A 5,134-nucleotide genomic window follows, 5' to 3' on the forward strand; every position below is an offset into this window, starting at 1 on the left:
TAATAAATTTGTGCTGACTGTAACTCCTCAGCCTCATGCCCAGTGCCCCTGCCCACCCTTAAAGTGACACTAAACTAAATCCTTATCCCAAACCTCTCCTTTCCTCCCTCACTTCCATTTGTTTGCACAGAGCAGTGCATGTTAGTTGTGATCATGTGCGCTGCTTTGTGCACACTACAAATCCCATAGTTCATAGTCCATCTTGAGGGCAAGCAAGAGAGGATGGCTACATTTCTACAAACTGTAGGATCATGAAGAACAATGTAGCCCCCCTCTAACAGGAGGTGAGATCACAGCAGCAAAAAACGAATATGGAGATTTGGTACTTTTATAAGATAACAACACATTCCTGAATATGTTTTTTTTTTGTTCCAAAAATACTTTATTAATATAAGAGGAAACAGGAAGCATATAGAGCATATACAGCTATAAATCACAATCAGTACATAGACATAACATGTTGCCTCCCGTTTTGCAGACGGGACATATGGTAAACTGTACTACAAGTTGAAATGGAGTAGAACGTTACATCGAATATACAAAGCAAACCAATGGACACACAGAGGAAAGTGGATAAAGCAATGTTGGTGCATGTTGTTTTGTCTTGAATATCAGCAATTTTTAGTGAAGAAGTGATCTGGAGATTATGGTAGGTAAAGCGGTGGATGCTGTGAGGGCCATGGTTTACATAGTTATAACTTCAGTGTATGCTATAGTTAAAGTTAGTCATATCTATGTAATGTTAAATGCTCTATTTGGTTGGGAGAGAATGAATGAAAAGGATACAAGACAGGTGTGAAAAAAAAGGAACAGAACGAAGAACAATAAGGAAGAGAAATGTCTGACGAGATGGTGGGTGGAATACGGGGTGGGAAGAAAAAGAGAAAAAAAAATAAAAACAAATTTAAAAAAATAAAGGGGGGGGGGGGGGAGAAGTAGGGGTTTAAATAACTGTAGAGTGCATAGGTAATAGAAATCTAAAATGGATCACATCTCTATGTATTAGCCAAGCCAGAAAGGTAGTAATAGATCGTAAAATATGATACGTGTAAGATCAGTCCATAGGGAAACACGTGAATCAAAAACCCCCGTCAGGCATGTCATGATGTAGATCTACAGCTCATCTTTATGTGCGATAAAGGTATCCCTGATGATTAGGGTAGTCTACGACACAGCATTGTATGAGGACATTCAATCAGAAGGTAAAGATTGATCAGGTCCTAACAGATGATAGGTAAAAGTGGATTTGAAATGACCCCAGCATGCCGATGTTTTCCTAAATCTCTCGGGATGTTCTTTAGCCACAGAAATCAGTTGTTTTTTTTATTTTTTTTATTTAAATATTTATTAATTTTTCAGATAAACAAGTTATACAAACATACTCATTAAAACCTTAGCATATTGTCAAAACATTTATCGTTTCATCCCTTCCCCCCCTCCCCCTTCCTACATACCACCCATCCCCCCCCCCCCCAATATGTTTTTTTAAATCCGAGCTTAGTGTAATTTTAAGCAGCCATGGACTTCTTTTTCAAACCTGTCGATGGCCACAAACTCACATTCTCACTCTACAACAACAACTCTAGAACAAAGCAGCCCCATAGTAGAACTACTGCTACAGGGCAGCAGGGCAGTGCAAAATCACGAATATATACATGTGATTTGCATTTCCGGATAGGGGACTCATGCGCAACACCCTACCTACGCCGCCATTGGTGGCTACAGATGTTGATCACTGGTGCCGTCTGGAGATTCCCCGCTGGCACTCGGTGATCGCTGAGTAACACTAACAGGGGAGAGACCTGTGTGTAAAGAACACAGGTCTCTCTCCTGCCAGAAAGAACATGCTGCTGTGTATTTCTCTGCACAGCACTGATCACTGTTTTAGTGTCATTAGGATGTCAGTGGCAGTTAGTCAGTTCCCGCCCAGTATCAGAATACCCGGCTCAGTCTCGCTATAAATCGCTGATCATCTCCATTGCTAGTAAAAAAAATAATTACATAAAAATTCCAGTATATATTATTATTATTATTATACAGTATTTATAAAGCGCCGATAGTTCGCTCAGCGCTGTACATTACAAAGGGGGACAGAACATGTGACAGAACAATAACAATACAATGCAAAACATGAGGGGATCGAGGGCCCTGCTCTTTCGAGCTTACAATCTAGGAGGGAGGGAATGGTGGCACAGGAGGAGATAGCTGTGGGGGATGGAGTGGTAGGAAGAGTGGAGGAGGTCGGCAAGTTAGCAGGGGGTGGGGTAGGCTTCCCTGAAGAGATGGGTTTTCAGGGTGCGCCTAAAGGAGAGGAGAGTAGGTGATAATCTGATTGGTTGGGGCAGGGAGTTCCAGAGGATGGGTGACACCCTGGAGAAGTCCTGGAGGCGGGCATGGGAGGAGGAGACCAGGGAACTAGAGAGAAGGAGGTCTTGTGAGGAGCGGAGTGTGCGTGCTGGGTGGTACTTGGATATTAGGTCAGTGATGTAGTTCGGGCAGTGTGTTGGACGTCTTTGTACGTCAGTGTTAGGATTTTGAATTTGATCCGTTGCGCAATCGGAAGCCAGTGGAGGGATTGGCAGAGGGGGGTGGCGGAAATGGAGTGGTTGGAAAGGTGAATGAGTCCGGCAGCCGTATTCAGGATCGACTGAAGTGGGGATACCCAGTGGCGAGGCAGGCCAGTGAGGAGGGAGTTGCAGTAGTCCAGTCGTGATATGATGAGGGAGTGGATGAGCTGTTTAGTGGTTTCTGGGGTTAGGAATGTGCGTATTTTGGCGATATTTACAAACCGCCGTTTGTAAATGCTATAACTTTCACGTAAACCAATTAGTTAACATGTATTGGGATTTGATGGCCACAAACTGACATTCTCACTCTACACAGATCCTTTGTTTGGGTAAAGGCTCCTTTAAATATCCCCTTAAGCCTAGTACACATGATCAGAAAATTGTATAAAAAGTACCTCTTTCTAAGCGATCATACGATATTCTGATTGTTAGTACACAGCTTTCATCTGAAATTATTCAAAGGACAAGCACGAAAATGTTTATTGTATGATACCAGATCGTAGGATTTTCGTTTAATCAGTGCAACTTTCATCCGAAAATACAATACAAATTACAATACATGACATCACTTCCGAATTTTCTTCTCTCCCAGGAGAATTTTTGGAACTTTAGTAAATATTGATAAGAGACTAGCATTAACAAAAAATAGATAATCATTCGTCCAATATCCTCATTGTGTGCATAGGGTTTTGATAAGCCCAGTATACTGTAAATGCTATCTTCATCTCCAGCAGTTAAGAACAAAGCAGCAACTAAAACTGCTCAGAACCTACCATGGAAGAGAAGAGGAAGCAGCTGAAAGGTTACTATGAGGTCTGATGAGTGTTTCTGTATGTATTATTGTGTGGGCAGCGTTGTGGCTGGCAGTGACACTTGAATTAAGTGTAATGTATAAACAGATGGTTTAACTGTAAACAAGCTCAGTAAGTGGCTATCATATTTGTTTCCTTATTTTCAGGGCCAGAATGGGAGGTAAAAGCAGCTCTGGCATTTAAGAGCAATTTGTCAACATGATCAAAGTCTTGCAAGCCAACTTGGTGAAAAAGTTTCTGTTTTGGCATTGTTGCTGACTACCCTAGTACCATGGAGCCAGGATAAACAATGTAGTCAGCGGTAATATTAAACTGGACCTAAAGTCTATGATTGACTTCTAATGGAAGACCTGCTAGGATGTCTAATAGTGCTGATATGACCAGGCAAGTTGAGATAACTTTGCAGGACCACTGCTGACTTAATTTGCCAGTCTGCAGTATGACTTACTGGCCTAAACATGATTGTTTGACGCAACTATTTATAATATATAGGTCCTACTGCACTTCTAATAGGTTGTTTCTGTGGGGGCGACAGCAGGGCTTTTTTCCAGCTGGAAGGCGGGGGAATTCAGGTCCACCACCTCCAGCACTGAATGTATGCAATGGTAAGGGGTGATGGGGTGTGCTGGAGGGTCTATTGTTGCTGGGGGATCTAATGTTGCTAGGGAGTTATGTTGTTGCTGGTAGGGAATCTACTATTGAGGGAGAGGTCTTGCTATTGTTTCAGGTGTGGGATCTACTGTTGCTTGTGGGTCAGTTGTTGCTGGGAGGGATCGACTGTTGAGGGAGGAGGTCTATTGTTGCTAGCTGCTGGGAAATATATTGTTGCTGGGGAAGATCTATTGTTACGGGGGGGGGGGTATTTTGTTTGGGGGTCTATTGCTGCTGGTTGAGTCTACTGTTGTTAGCTGCAGGCAATCTATTTTACTGCTTTTATTGTTATCAATAACAAATTCCATTCAAATTAACCGCACCACAAAATTATACTAGGCTCTGTATTCTCTAAAAGGGCCATACTGGGAGGTGGGTAGGTGGAGGAACCAATGGTCTGTGCTCAGAGGTGGGTAGGGAGCAGCAACAAGGGGTGACTTGGAAGGTGGAAGCACCTGCACCTATTCTCTGAGAAAAAAAAAGCACTGGGCGACTTGATATGGCAAATTGTCCAAGGTGTTAGGGCCCTTCAGCTGACTTCATACACATGATATGGCGATGTTCCAAATTACTTCGCTACTGGCAATCAGATATAGCTATTATAAAATGTCCTTACAAACAAATATCGCGTTAGATCCTATCATATGTTTTCTAGGGGAGTTGGATGAAGAAGTTTTTTCACCAGATGTCTTAGCTCCAGTTAGCATACTTCTCTTCCTTGAAGTCAAGTAAATGACACTTAAATGGTTATCTCTGCACCCACCTACTCAATCGGAAGGAATACAACAAGCTGATAATACACTTCCTAGAGATAAGGTAATCTTTCAAAAGGATGTCCCCCTAAATATAAACTTTGGGATTCCTGGTTGTCAGTACCAGGACTGGCTTTCTTGTCACTAGTTCTCCAGAGGTTATTTTAACTTTGCCTGACACTCTTTATTTGCCTACTATGGGCTGCCATATTATCACTACCCTGAGATCGTACACCAGGTCATGTGCAGCTACATGTGCAGCTACATTTGTTGTCTAGTATGAAGTGCACATGTTTTTTTGTTATTTGTAGATAGTTGTAAGCAGTGGCGGACTGACCATTTAGCCACTCGG

This window comes from Staurois parvus, unplaced genomic scaffold, assembly GCF_062004578.1.
Source record: "Staurois parvus isolate SC_StPar_1 unplaced genomic scaffold, SC_StPar_1.0 ptg000351l, whole genome shotgun sequence".
NCBI classification, from domain to species: domain Eukaryota; kingdom Metazoa; phylum Chordata; class Amphibia; order Anura; family Ranidae; genus Staurois; species Staurois parvus.